Below are 15,936 nucleotides of genomic sequence, written 5' to 3'. Positions count from 1 at the left end.
TAGACCACTAGGTACCTCCAGTAAGTGCCACAGAGCTGCGTTGCAAAGAGATGTAAAAAGGGGCACGGCCTAGACCACCTCTCTGCAACGCAGCGCAGTGGCACTTACTGGAAGCACCTGGTGGGCTAGTTGGCCCCCAGGGTCCCTCAGGATTGAAGGGGAATTATTTCCCCAACTTAAAATGCGCCACAGTGCGTGTTTGCACACGTTAACTCAGGCCCCGTCCCCTCCCTTCACCACTGTGTAAACACGCCCTTTGGCCGTTTTTAGTTGGGAGATTAAGTTCATTTGAATCCTGAAGGTCCCTAGGGTCCAACTAGCCAACTTGGGGGCATATCAACAAGGGCTTTATCTCTGCTTTATTGGCTTTAAAAGCCAAAAAAGCAGAGATAAAACTAGCACCCTATCAACATCAGGGTGCTAACATCCAAATTGGCATGTTAGCACCCTTTTACTCTACGCTTCCCCTTGCATCTCTAATGAGATGCAAAGGAGGCGTTCCAGAGTAATGTCGCTAAGCAACATTTCTCCTATTATCAAGAATATCGCTAACCCTGTTAGAGACGAAAAAAGCAGCGCTAACCTCGGTTAACGTTGCTTTTTTATGTCTGGTATTTTTCTAACTTAGCCATGATATCCTATGGAAGGAGGATATCATGGCTAAGTTTGTCTGTCCCTATCAACAATCTAACGTGAGATTATCGCTGGGTTTCCAGCAATAATCTCACGTTAGCCACTTAGCGTGAGGATTTTTATCGCTATTGAGATAAGCGTTGCTAAGAGCACGCTATCTCAGCGATAAAAATCCACGCTAGCCGGCGATAATTATCCTAGTGTTAAGTGCGCTTAGCGATAATTATCGCCGGTTGTTGTTGATATGCACCTAGGTATCTCCAGTAAGCGCCACAGAGCTGCGTTGCAGAGAGGTATAAAAAGTGGCAGCGCAGAGCAGTGGCGCTTACTGGAAGCAACTGGTGGGCTAGTTGGCCCCCAGGGTCCCTCAGGATTGAAAGGAAATTATTTCCCCAACTTAAAACGCGCCACAGGGCGTGTTTGCACACGTCACCTCAGGCCCCGTCCCCTCCCTTCACCACTGTGTAAACGCGCCCTGTGGCCGTTCTAAGTTGAGAGATTAAGTCCCCTTGAATCCTAAGGGTCCCTAGGGGCAATATAGTCCACTAGGTACCTCCAGTAAGTGCCACAGAGCTGCGTTGCATAGAGGTGTAAAAAGGGGCATGGCATCAGAACACCTGTCGGCAACGCAACTCCCTGGCACATACTGGAGATACCTGTTGGGCTAGTTGGCCCTCAGGGACCCTCAGTATTGAAGGGGAATTAATTCCCCAACTTGCAACTGGCCAAGGGGTGCGTTTGCAGAGTGCTGCAAGGAGGGGGCGTGGCCTCCGGCGCGATGCCGGTCTTTTATTTATTTTATTTTTTTAAGGAGGGCTGTGTGGCCCCCCTTCTTTTTCTAATTTATTGGCCCTGGGAACCCCATCCCCCAGGGCCTGCACCCTAATTGTATTGTTTAAAAAAATAAATTTGGAAGGGGGCCGCGTGGCCCCCCTCCCAAGGCCTAAATCGGCCCCGGGGACCCCAACCCCCGGGTCATGGCCTTTTTTAAAAAAATTCTTTAGGAGGGGTGCTGCGTTGCCCCCTCCTCAGGCCACTAATGGCCCTGGGGACCCTATCCCCCGGGGCCGGCCTTTGATTTTTGTTATTTAAAAATATATATATTTATAGAAACACCTAGGACATGTTGGACAAACCGTATGTACCTATCACCATGACGATTTGCGTGATATTCTTTAAAAGGCGACTATGCATACAATGAATCCACGTGGAATGTATTTACACCGCTAGTGAAGCTCTGACGTGTCTGACGCCCTACTGTGCCTAATCCCGGCGCCCCCGCCGGTGGGTACTCTCCAAGTAGACACCCTTGTCGTTTATTTCTACAAACATTAGCTATTGACGGGCACATTTAATACACACGCACACCAAGCCATTCAATGGGGATTCGACAAAAATTCGACCAAACTATGCAAGAAACCCCCCTCACGGTTAATAAAACACACATCCACCGCCGAATGTGCAATACTTTTTATTTTACTCTCTGGAAAGGAGACGAACCTCACTTGAGAGTCACAGAGTGCTCCTGGCTGAGCCCAATGCTGTGTTACACCCACCAGTGCCCGCCGAGTGCCACACACCTCTGTGTTGTATTCCACCAGCTAGTGAGTGTGCTATGGCACTCTCTAGCCCATGTGCACTGTAACACCACCCCGTGAATATGTCATGCCACACTTGCCTTCGCACGGGTTATATTGCCCCATCTAACGTGCCTTCCTCAATGCCTATGTTATAACGCACAGAGCTATGCCATACATATTACAATCTGGAATCCATATCTTTGTCACAGTGCATACGCAACATTACACAACATTGCACATATTTTATATTACAACTTTAGTGACTAGTTAGGTTACACAACACTGCCCTGTGCATATTACACTCCAAGGCGCATATCGCATAGCACGCGCTACTGCCTGTGCTATCTCGCGCTCTCCAATGAATCTGTCATTGCGCACAATGTATTTCATATTATATTTCACGCCCCGGTTCATCTTATATCACACTTTTTGGTGCATAGTTTATATAATATACTCTATCTAGTTTTCTTTTCAATCGTGCTCTCAGGACTATGTTCTATATAACACTGCGTCCACCTACCCTTTTCACGGGCATTACATTTTGCGATGGGGGGTGGAGGGTCAGGGGATGTTTCTGCCAAGTGAGCCCGGAGTCACAGTCACAAACGTCCTCTTCTTCCTGAATAAAAGTAAGATTATGCTGCATACTTGTTCATATTTTAAGTAGTTCGCACAGACACACATTTTAAAAACAATAAAGTTCCTAATACCCACCTTCTCTGAACAGTTAGCTTGCTGCCCCATCCACCTCCTCCCTATCCTCTGTTGTCTGAATCCATGGGCTAGCCTCCTCCCACCTGCCATGCATGGTCTGATGTGCTGCCACTGCCCTCCATTTAGCATGATGTACCAGTCCACTCCTCCTGCCCTCCATTGCCCAATTCTATGGCCCATCATTGACCTTCTGCTTAGCCTCTGTGCTTAGCTTGCTGCCCCTATTCTCCTTCCCCCTGCCCTCCGATGTCTTTGTGCATGACCCTGCTCCATCCTTTTTGCCCACCATGTTCCATGGACCTGCCACTCCTATCTACTCTGAGTGTTCTGTTGAGCTGCCACTCCCCTCCCACCTGCCTAGCATTGTCAGATGACTGTAACCTGTCCCTGCCACCTCCACCCTGCCTTTCCACATGCTATGCCCCTATCTCCTTCCTCCTGTCCTCCATGATCCATTTTACTGCCACACCCTTCTGCCCTCCCTGGTCTGTTGTGCTGCAACTGCTCCTCTTGCCTGCCCCACGCGGTCTGTTGTGAGGGCCCTTCCCCTGAACTCTCTTGTCTGTGCCCGGGTCCTGACCCTCCCTTCTATCCTCCATCGTCCTTTGTGCATGCCCCTGCACCCTCCTTCTTGCCCATCATAGCCATTGTGCTGCCACTAACCCTCCCGCTTGCCATGCATGGTCTTCTGTGCTGCCATGGCTCCTCCCACCTTCCCTGTGTGGTCAGCTAGCTGCCCCTGACCCCCTCCCAACTTCCCTCCATGGTCTCCATCCTGCCTGACCTCCATGGTCACCTTGCTGCTCCTGCCCTGCCCCCTTGCTCCCAGCCCTCTGTTTCCATGTGCAGATCCCTATTCCCTCCCTCCTGGCTTGTCTGTTCCATTGTAATGCCCCTGATCCATCCCTCCTGCCCTTTACGGTCTGTTATGCTGCAGCTTTCTCTCCTGTCTGTCCATTATGGTCAGCTAGCTACCATTGCCTTTTCCCCCTCTGTTCTCTGTTGTCCATGTGCATGGTCCTGTCCCCTCCCTATTGCTTTCTATGGATTGTTGTGCTGCACTCCCGTGTGTGGTGTATTGTGCTGTTGCAAACCTTGATGCCTGCCCTGTAGGGTCAGTTTGGTGCACCTCTCCATGTCCCTCCTGTCCTCTGTTACCTGAGTCCATGTCCCTACCCCAATTCCTCCTACCTACCATGATCCAATGTACCATACTTGCGAACATTTTGAACTTGGTAAGAGGGAGATTTTGAAAAAAAACCTGGGGTATTGATTTTCCCCTTTGAGTTAAATTGAAAAAGAGGAGATAGATTGTAGACAGGAGACAGATCAAATAAAGCCCATTTGAGCTTAAAAACAATGGACGTTTCCTGGCTGAAACGGGTCGGTTGGCATGTATGGTTGTATTACCACTGCCTCTTCCTTCTGCCCACAATGGTCTATTATATTGCCACAGCCTCTCTTTCCAGTCCTGTATTGTTGGTTTGTTGCCCCTGCCCCCCTTTCAACTGCCCTCCATAGTCTGTTGTGCTGCCACTGCCCTTCCTGCCTGCTCAGTGTGGTCAAATTGTTGCCTCTGCACTCTCCTACCTGCCTTCAATTTTCAGAGTCCGTGCCCCTGGCCTCTGCCTCTCAACAGTATCCCAATTAACAACTAGGTTGCTAACATTCTATATTTATTACAAAAGTGTGGAACGCCTGACGTCATCTTGATGTAATCAAAACTGTAATACCTAGAGCATTTCCTTTAGAAATTACATATATGAGAGGGTCTTATTTGCATCAAACTTATGGGTAGTGCTCTAAAAAACTAAAATGAGGACATATTTTCTGAGTTTTCAAATAGCGACAAGGAACTTTTAAATTATTTGTAATCTTTATGTTTTTTTATCCAGTTGACCACTTGATTAAATGTTGCACTTAGGGGAGAGGATGTGGTGTTACTTCCAGAGCTGCAGACTTTGCAACTGGGGAACCAGGTTGGAGTTTCTGCTTCAGCTCAACATTCTGTGATTCTGGTCAAATCACGTAATCTCCCCATGTCTACAACCAAAATGAATTTGATCTTGTGTGATGTAACCAATGCCCATGTAAAGCACTCCAATACCTGACAAGTCTGCACTATATAAAACTGGAAATACACAAAAAATAAGTGCTTTGCACACTTCTGTCATTGAGCTACATGTGGGCTACATCTGGGTGATATTTGTGCTGCATTTGGGCTCTTTTGTCTCTGGTGGCCATCTTGGGAGATTTATTTGTTACGAAGTTTCCTAATTTCCTCATTTAGCGCAGTCTCCTCAGTAGGAAATGCTTTCAGTTTTTTACTTTGATTCCATCAAGAAGGTATTCAGATATGTCACACATTTGCCATACATTCTGAATGTTAGCACTCTAGTTGCTCATTAGATCACTGTTGTAAAGCTACTGCTCACCAGGGAAGTCTGCTGCTGGTATTCAAAGTGCATGTTTTAGTCTGCATGTCAGAATTTTTTTATGAAATAGAAGAGGATTTGGGAAATCAAAATGTGCCCTAATTTTTCTTTCTGCAGCACTAATCATAATTTCTATGGCAAAATTAACCCCCACATTCGGTTCCTTTGTAAATTAAATGTTTTAAGTGTTACCACTTTATTCCAATCAAGATGGCTTCAGGTGTGCATACTTTTGTCATAAGTAAGACTGTTAGCGCTCTAGTTGTTCGTTAGAACACTCTGGGACATTCTGTCATTGGGCTATAATTGGGCTACATCTGGGTGATATTTGTGCTACATTTGGGCTCTTTTGTCTCTGGTGGCCATTTTGGGAGACTTATTTGTTATAAAGTTTCCTCATTTCCTCATTTACTACATTCTCCTCAGTAGGAAATACTTTCAGTTTTTTACTTTGATTCCATCAAGAAGGCATTCAGATGTTTCACACATTTGCCATAAATTCAGAATGTTAGCACTATAGTTGCTCATTAGATCACTGTAGTAAAGCTACTGCTCACCAGGGAAGTCTGCTGCTGGTATTCAAAGTGCATGTTTCAGTCTGCATGTCAGAATTGTTTAATGAAATAGAAGAGGATTTGAGAAGTCACTCAACATATGCCCTAATTTTTCTTTCTGCAGCACTAATCATACTTTCTATGGCAAAATGAACCCCCTCATTTTGTTCCTTTTTAAATTAAATGTTTTAATAGTTACCACTTTATTCCAATCAAGATGGCTTCAGGTGTGCAATACATTTGTCATAAGTAGGACTGTTAGCGCTCTAGTTGTTCTTTAGAACACTCTGGGAAGCTGCAGTAGAACACAAAGGAATCAACTGACAGTCTCTGCCCTTGTTGGATGTACATGTTTTACTGAGAATGTCAGACTTCATTCTCACATGACTGAGAAAGATAATGTGAATTTACAGAAAATATGCTCTCAGTTTAGCTTATAGATCACCTTTCAAACCTCTGTGGGAAAAGTATGAGAAAATAGTTTTCTCTCAAACATGATTCATGATATCACAGCAGAAGGCTTTTTCACATGGTAAAATCACCTTAGAACACACCACGATTCCTAAAATGAGTATGGTACCATTAACAAATGATTTATAATGTAACTAAAGTCTTAAAACCTTCTATTAACTGCAATGCTTTTTAATGAGGTGCTATCATGTATATTGGTCCCAAGATGGCTGCCAACACTTCTTGGATGAAGTACTGACAGCCAATCAGATCTCACAATGAGATGTGTGGTTAGGCTCCGCCCAGATATATCTATCTTTTAAACTCTAATTTTCTCAGGAACTACTGGACGGATTTACACCATTTACAGCAAAAGGCACAAGTCTGAACTGAGGACTACCTCTTTGCCAAATTTGGTGTAATTCCGTTCAGCAGTTCTGGCTGTAGCTGTGTCAACAGGTCCTATGGGAAAATGCATGGGGAAAACGCGTTTTGGGACCCCCCTTTTATCTCGGCCCCCGCTTGACGAACCACCGTGAAATTTTCAGGATAGGAGCGGACCGGAGCTGGCCAAAAGTTTGGAAAATTTCGCGAAGATTCATCAATCGGCTCCAACGTTATTCCAACTATAACTACCTAGGTAATATATATATATATATATATATATATACATATATGTTTCGATACTGACAGCGTCCAACAAACAGGCACCGACACCGTGAGTAGATTCAGCAGAGAAGGATTTATTTCCAAATGTGGCACAGACGCGTTTCGGCGGGAACAGCCGCCTTGTTCACTGCATCCAATTCACAAGTGGTCAAACATAATTATTTATACACAGTTGGCTCGTCACTCACTTGCGGTTGTCACAGCAACCAAACAAAAAATCATAGACATAGTAAAGGTCATGTTGGAGTTGTTGTTATGGCAACCCAAGGGAACCGACCTAGCGGGCTTTTGGTGTCAGAACAAAATAAAGTAATGAACATTACGAATAAAGAAAACACTGTACCATTATTTAATAATTGCATAATAGCAGTGAAATTAAGAAAACCAGAAACGGTGGGGAAACAGACAATATAGAAAATTAATCTATATTATTCATGCAAATGTAGGTTGTTGGTATATGCCTACTATACGAGATTCCTCACGGAAAGTTATATACGTTTAGAATCAACAAATTTTTGACTTATTTGTTATTGAATGACATGGATACGCTTATAGAAAAAACAGTCTACTTAATGCAATGGTATATTTAATAAATAACCAAAACAAAATGGATTAAACCTTTGTGCGTAAGGCGTGAAGTGTGTATACTGGGTGTGTGCGTATACTGAGTATCACTCCAAGGACTGTTTTGGTGATAATAACGCCCAAGTGGGCAGAAATTAAAAAAGCGATTGTTGTTAAGACAAAAAAATCAAAAATTGACGGTTTAAGGTAGAGAGTGAGTAGTGACGGAAAAAATTATAAAAACAAAGAAAATATGGCGTGTGTGAACTGAACGCTCTTGAGGGTGAAACAGAGAAGAGCGGAGAGGCGGAAATCTGTAGAGGTATTTTTATAGATGGACATTAAGCGCTTCATCAGCATTCATCCCATGTGGGATTTTAGAGTTGAGGAGAATAATGTATCTCGACTCAAGTCTCCTTAGAGCCAGTTGTCTGTTTCCACCACGTGGGTTTTTTTGGACACTGTTGATAACAAAATAGGATAGTTCCTGAGATCTCCCATTGTGTTGTGAATTTATGTGTCTGGCCACAGGGTATGATTGGTCATTATTCGTGATGGCTCTAAGGTGTTGCAGGATACGAACATGTTCTGGGTGAATGGTGCTTCCTACGTATTTTTTACCACATGTGCACTGGAGAACATATATTGCAAAATCAGTTTTGCAGTTGAAACTCCCTCTTATTTCATAGGGTTTGTTTCTAAAAGGCATGTGTACAAATTTGATGTTAGTACCATGTTTACATGCCTTACATTTGCTACATTTGGTGAAACCCTTGGGTGTCTGAAACCAATTTGGTTTTTTGGTAATCGTGGGTGCATTACGCACTAGCTCTTGGCGCATAGATTTAGCGCGTCTGAAGCTGATCAAAGGGATTTTGGCACATGCTGGTCCTATGATAGGGTCATTTCTTACATTGTTCCAGTGTCTATACAGGATTTTACGTAGGGCAGCATGGTATGCATTGAATCCTGTAATCATTCTTGGCATATCTGTTTTAGCAGGCTCGTGTTTGGTTAAGTTGTCTCTTTTGTTGGGGAATAAAAGTTCCTCTCTAGTAATCGTCTTGCTTCTAATTTTGGCATTGTCAAGAGACTGTCAGTTGATTCCTTTGTGTTCTACTGCAGCTTCCCAGAGTGTTCCAAAGAACAACTAGAGCGCTAACAGTCCTACTTATGATAAACGTATGGCACACCTGAAGCCATCTTGCTTGGATTAAAGTGGTAACTCTTAAAACATTTAATTTAAAAAGGAAAAAAATTAGGGGGTTCATTTCTCCATAACAAGTATGATTAGTGCTGCAGAAAGAAAAACTAGGGCACATTTTGACTTCTGAAATCCTCTTTTATTTCATTAAAAAATTCTGACATGCAGACTGAAACATGCACTTTCAATACCAGCAGCAGTTTTCCCTGGTGAGCAGTAGCTTTACTACAGTGATCTAATGAGCAAAAAGAGTGCTAACATTCTGAATTTATGGCAAATGTGTGACACATCTGAATGCCTTCTTGATGGAATCAAAGTAAAAAACTGAAAGTATTTCCTACTGAGGAGACTGCAGTAAATGAGGAAATTAGGAAAGTTCATAACAAATAAGTCTCCCAAGATGGCCACCAGAGACAAAATAGCCCAAATGTAGCACAAATATCACCCAGATGTAGCCCAAGTATAGCCCAATGACAGAATGTCCCAGAGTGTTCTTAAAAACAACTAGAGCGCTTACTGTCTTCATTATGACAAAAGTATGGCACACCTGAAGCCATCTTGATTGGAATAAACTGGTAACACTTAAAACATTTAATTTAAAAAGGAACACAATGAGGGGGTTCATTTTGCCATAGAAATTATGAGTAATGCTGAAGAAAGAAAATGAGGGCACATTTTGAGTGACTTCTCAAATCCTCTTCTATTTCATAAAAAAATTCTGACATGCAGACTGAAACATGCACTTTTAATACCAGGAGCAGACTTCCATGATGAACAGTAGTTTTACTACAGTGATCTAATGAGCAACTAGAGTGCTAACTTTCAGAATTTATGGCAAATGTGTGACATATCTGAATACCTTCATGATGGAATCAAAGTAAAAAACTGAAAGCATTTCCTACTGAGGAGACTGCAGTACATGAGGAAATTAGGAAACTTTATAACAAATAAATCTCCCAAGATGGCCACCGGAGACAAAAGAGCCCAAATGTAGCCCATAATCACCCAGATGTAGCCCAAATATAGCCCAATGACAGAAGTGTGCAAAACACTTATTATTTTGTGTTTTTGCAGTGTTATATAGTGCAGACTTGTCAGGTATTGGAGTGCTTTACATGAGCATTGGTTACATCACACAAGAACAAATTCATTTTGGTTGTAGACATGGGGCGACTAAGTGATTTGACCAGAATCACAGAATGTCGAGCTGAAGCAGAAACTCCAACCTGGTTCCCCAGTTGCAAAGTCTGCAGTTCTGGAAGTAACACCACATCCTCTCCCCTAAGTGCAACATTTAATCAAGTGGTCAACTGGATAAAAAAACATAAAGATAACAAATAATTTAAAAGTGCTTTGTCGCTATTTGAAAACTCAGAAAATATGTCCTTATTTTAGTCTTTTAGAGCACTAACCATAATTTTGATGCCAATAAGACCCTCTCATATATGTAATTTCTAAAGGAAATGCTCTAGGTATTACAGTTTTGATTACATCAAGATGACGTCAGGCGTTCCACACTTTTGTAATAAATATAGAATGTTAGCAATCTAGTTGTTCATTAGGATACTGTTGAGAGGCAGAGGCCAGGGGCACGGACTCTGAAAATTGAAGGCAGGTAGGAGGGTGCATAGGCAACAATTTAACCACACTGAGCAGGCAGGTAGGGCCGTGGCAGCACAACAGACTATGGAGGGCAATGGAAAGGGGGGCAGGGGCAACAAACCAACAATACAGGACTTGCAAGAGAGGCTGTGGCAATGTAATAGACCATTGTGGGCAGAAGGAAGAGGCAATGGTAGTACAACCATACATGCCAACAGACCCGATTCAGCCAGGAAACGTCCAATGTTTTTAAGCTCAAATGAGCTTTATTTGATCTGTCTCCTGTCTACAATCTCCTCTTTTTCAATGTAACTCAAAGGGGAAAATCAATACCCCAGTTTTTTTTTAAAATCTCCCTCTTACCAAGTTCAAAATGTTCGCAAGTATGGTACATTGGATCATGGAAGGAAATGGGGTAGGGACATCGACTTGGATAACAGAGGACAGGAGGGACATGGAGAGGTGCACCAAACTGACCCTGCAGGGCAGGCATCAGGGTTTGCAGCAGCACAATACACCACACAGGGCATGCGGGACGGGAGTGCAGCACAACAATCCATAGAAAGAAAGAGGGAGGGGACAGGACCATGCACATGGACAACAGAGAACAGAGAACAGAGGGGCAAGAGGCAATGGTAGCTAGCTGACCATAATGGACAGACAGGAGAGAAAGCTGCAGCATAACAGACCATAAAGGGCAGGAGGGACGGATCAGGGGCATTACAATGGAACAGACAAGCCAGGAGGGAGGGAGTAGGGGTCTGCACATGTAAACAGAGGGCTGGGGGCAAGGGGGCAGGGCAGGAGCAGCAAGATAGCCATGGAGGTCAGGCAGGATGTGCACTAGAAGCAAGACACACCATGAAGAGCAACAGTGAGACTGTGATGGCATACACACAGACCATGGAGGGAAGGTGGGAGGGGGTCAGGGGCAGCTAACTGACCACACAGGGAAGGTGGGAGGGTCCATGGCGGCACAAAAGACCATGCATGGCAAGTGGGAGGGTTATTGGCAGCACAATGGCTATGATGGGCAAGAAGGAGGGTGCAGGGGCATGCACAAAGGACGATGTAGGATAGAAGGGAGGGTCAGGACCTGTGCACAGACAAGAAAGTTCAGGGGAAGGGGCCTCACAACAGACCGCACGGGGCAGGCAGGAGGAGCAGTTGCAGCACAACAGACCAGGGAGGGCAGAAGGGTGTGGCAGTACAATGGACCATGTAGGACAGGAGGAAGAGGATAGGGGCATGGCATGTGGACAGGCAGGGTGGAGGTGGCAGGGACAGGTTACAGTCATCTGACAATGCTAGGCAGGTGGGAGGGGAGTGGCAGCTCAACAGAACACTCAGAGTAGATAGGAGTGGCAGGTCCATGGAACATGGTGGGCAAAAAGGATGGAGCTGGGGCATGCACAAAGACATCCGAGGGCGGGGGAAGGAGAATAGGGGCAGCAAGCTAAGCAAAGAGTTTAAGCAGGAGGTCAATGATGGGGCATAGAATTGGGCAATGGAGGGCAGGAGGAGGGGACTGGTACATCATACTAAATTGAGGGCAGTGGCAGCACATCAGACCATGCATGGCAGGAGGGAGGAGGCTAGTCCATGGATTCACACAACAGAGTATAGGGAGGAGGGGGATGGGGCAGCAAGCTAACTGTTCAGAGCAGGCGGGTATTAGGAACTTTATTGTTTTTAAAACGTGTGTCTGTGCGAACTACTTAAAATATGAACAAGTATTCAGCATAATCTCACTTTTATTCAGGAAGAAGAGGACGTTTGTGACTGTGACTCCGGGCTCACTTGGCAGAAACACCCCCTGACCCTCCACCCCCTATCACAAAATGTAATGCCCGTGAAAAGGGTAGGTGAACACAGTGTTATATAGAACATAGTTCTGAGAGCATGATTGAAAATGAAAACTAGATATAGTGTATGGTATAAACTATGCACCAAAAAGTGTGATATAAGATGAACCGGGCGTGAAATATAATATGCAATACATTGTGCGCAATGACAGATTCATTGGAGAGCGCGAGATAGCACAGGCACTAGCGCGTGCTATGCGATGTGCGCCTTGGAGTGTAATATGCACAGGGCAGTGTTGTGTAACCTAACTAGTCTCTAAAGTTGTAATATAAAATATGTGCTGGGGAGTGTAACGTTGCATATGCACTGTGACAAAGATATGGATCCCAGATTGTAATATGTATGGCATAGCACTATGCGTTTTAACATAGGCATCGAGGAAGGCACGTTAGATGGGGCAATATAACCCGTGCGAAGACAAGTGTGGCATGACATATTCACGGGGTGGTGTTACAGTGCACATGGGCTAGAGAGTGTCATAGCATATGCACTAGCTGGTGGAATACAACACAGAGGTGTGTGGCACTCGGCAGGCAATGGTGGGTGTAACACAGCATTGGGCTCTGCCAGGAGCACGCTGTGACTCTCAAGTGATGTTCGTCCCCTTTCCAGAGAGTAAAATAAAAAGTATTACATATCCGGCAGTGGATGTGTGTTTTATTAACCGTGAGGGGGGTTTCTTACATAGTTTTGGTCGAATTTTTGTCGAATCCCCTTTGAATGGCTTGGTGTGCATGTGTATTAAATGTGCCCGTCAATAGCTACCCATGTTTGTATAAATAAACGACAAGGATGTCTACCGGGATTAGGCACGGTAGGGCATCAGACATGTCAGAGCTTCACTAGTGGTGTAAATACATTCCACATGGATTCATTGTATGCATAGTCGCCTTTTAATGAATATCACTCAAATCGTCATGGTGATAGGTACGTACGGTTTGTCCAGCATGTCCTAGGTGTGTCTATAAATATATATTTTTTAAAAATAATAAAAAACAGTGGCCGGCCCTGGGGATTGGGGTCAAAAAAATATAATTAGGAGACAGGCCCTGGGGGATGGGGTCATCAGGGCCAATAAATTAGAATAAGAAGGGGAACCACACAGCCCCCCTTCTTAAAAAATTAAAGTAAATAAAAGACTGGCATCGTGCTGGAGGCCACGCCCCCTCCTTGCAGCACTCTGCAAACGCGCCCCTGGTGAGTTGTAAGTTGAGGAATTAATTCCTCTTCAATACTGAGGGTCCCTGAGGGCCAACTAGCCCAACAGGCATCTCCAGTATGCGCCAGGGAGCTGCGCTGCAGACAGGTGTTCTGAGGCCAAGCCCCTTTTTACACCTCTCTGCAACGCAGCTCTGTGGCGCTTACTGGAGGTACCTAGTGGTCTAGTTTGAACCCTAGGGACCCTCAGGATTCAAATGAACTTAATCTCCCAACTAAAAACGGACACAGGGCGTGTTTACACAGTGGTGAAGGGAGGGGACGGGGCCTGAGTTAACGTGTGCAAACACGCACTATTGCACGTTTTAAATTGGGGATATAATTTCCCTTCAATACTGAGGGCCCCTGGGGGCTAACTAGCCCACCAAGTGCTTCCAGTAAGCGCCACTGAGCTGCATTGCAGAGAGGTGGTCCAGGCTGTGCCACTTTTTACACCTCTCTGCAACGCAGCTCTGTGGCACTTACTGGAGGTACCTAGTGGGCTAGTTGGACCCTAGGGACCCTCAGGATTCAAATGAACTTAATCTCCCAACTAAAAACGGACACAGGGCGTGTTTACACAGTGGTGAAGGGAGGGGACGGGGCCTGAGTTAACGTGTGCAAAAACGCCCTGTGGCCTGTTTTAAGAGGTAGTTTTAATCTCCCTACCCTATTATATACTAGGGGCTTACAGAGGAGGTCATGCTAATCACAGGGGGACCCCAACGCATAATGTTCCCTAGTGTATGTAGGTGTTTTCACTGTATTCTAAGTGTCTTTTAACATAGCACTGGCTCTAGGACTGGTTAGTCAGACTCAGTTACCACCAGTATCCATCTGAAAAAGTTGAGGGTACAGGATGATTTTGCAACAAGGATTCTTTCTGCTCTTCTTTTTGTTCTTTCTGCACGTTATCCTTCTTCCTGCACTTTTCTTCGTCTTTGAGGACTTCTGTTGCTTCTTTCTGCACTTCTGTTTTTTTCTTTCTGTGCATTTTTTCTTCTTTCTTCACATGTCCTATCTCTGTAGGCATAGTTAGAAATTAGCATTTAAAAAATCTTTGAAATTCACAGAAAAAAACATAGGTTTCAGGCACGTTATAGTTAGGAATTAGCATTTAAAAAACTTCAGAAATTCAGTGAAAAACCATAGGTTTCAGGGGTGTTATAGTTAGCTGGACTTTTCACTTGTACAAAACCATTGAAATTCCCCCGTTATAGTTAGTTCAGCTAACTATAACTCGCGCGCCCGCAATGCACTGCTGATGACGTCACATATTACATCACTCATGACATGGTCAGTGACATCACTCATGACATCACTGATGACATCTCAAATGACATCACTGATGACATCACTGATGACATCATCCTTGTGATAGAGTGGCAGACCTCCTCTCACCCTAATATAACCTTTGATACACACATTCAAAAATAGAGATTAAAATTTTCAAAACAATGGACATACCAATACCAGTTACAACAACCTCTTCAGTAATTCTAAGATCCACATACACATCCACTCATCCACCAACAGTCCTATACAGTCACTCATACATGTACTCACTCATCATATGTACTCATACACCTATACATCCTGTTACACAATGCCACTCATCCATAGAGTTACTCACACACATAGTCACTCATGCTAATAAAGAATCAAACATACATTTACTTGCATATACAGTTATACACACACCACCACACTTACTTCTACGGAAACTTACACATACTTAGTCTTTTAAACAATCACTTATAGAAACACATGCTTATTTATACAGGAACTCTTTCAATCTCTCACTCTCACATATACTCACTAAAATACACCAATAGTCACATATACTAGTTTAAAACCTATGTAGTTACTCATAAAGACACTATTGAGACAGTCATTCACTCACTAACACACCCATACACACACTCATCCACCCATACAGTCCTGCACACATGCTGTCTTCAACACATACAAACAGTGAGTCACTCATTCATGCACCTATGCACTACGTGATACCCCCCACCGAACCATGCAGACACTCAGACTGATACTCAAAAAACCAACTAATAACCTATATAGACACCCATGTAGCTACTCACCAACCCATGCAGCCACTTATACACAAAGTGAGAGACTGATACAGATATTTACATATTTAAACATTGCTCACTAAGCCATGTATTTACTATGATACACTTAATCAGTCAGTTACACAATCAATTTTTCAAAAACAAATCATCCATTTAGACACTTATATACCCATTTATTCTTCCATCGACCTTGAGATATACATATATAAAACATATTTAATTTTCAGAAAAACAGACATTCACTGGATGATGTCATCAGTGATGTCATCAGTGATGTCATTTGAGATGTCATCAGTGATGTCATGAGTGATGTCACTGACCATGTCATGAGTGATGTAATATGTGACGTCATCAGCAGTGCATTGCGGGCGCGCGAGTTAT

This window comes from Triturus cristatus, chromosome 2_2, assembly GCF_964204655.1.
Source record: "Triturus cristatus chromosome 2_2, aTriCri1.1, whole genome shotgun sequence".
Lineage (NCBI taxonomy): Eukaryota > Metazoa > Chordata > Amphibia > Caudata > Salamandridae > Triturus > Triturus cristatus.
This window is presented reverse-complemented; position numbering follows the sequence as displayed.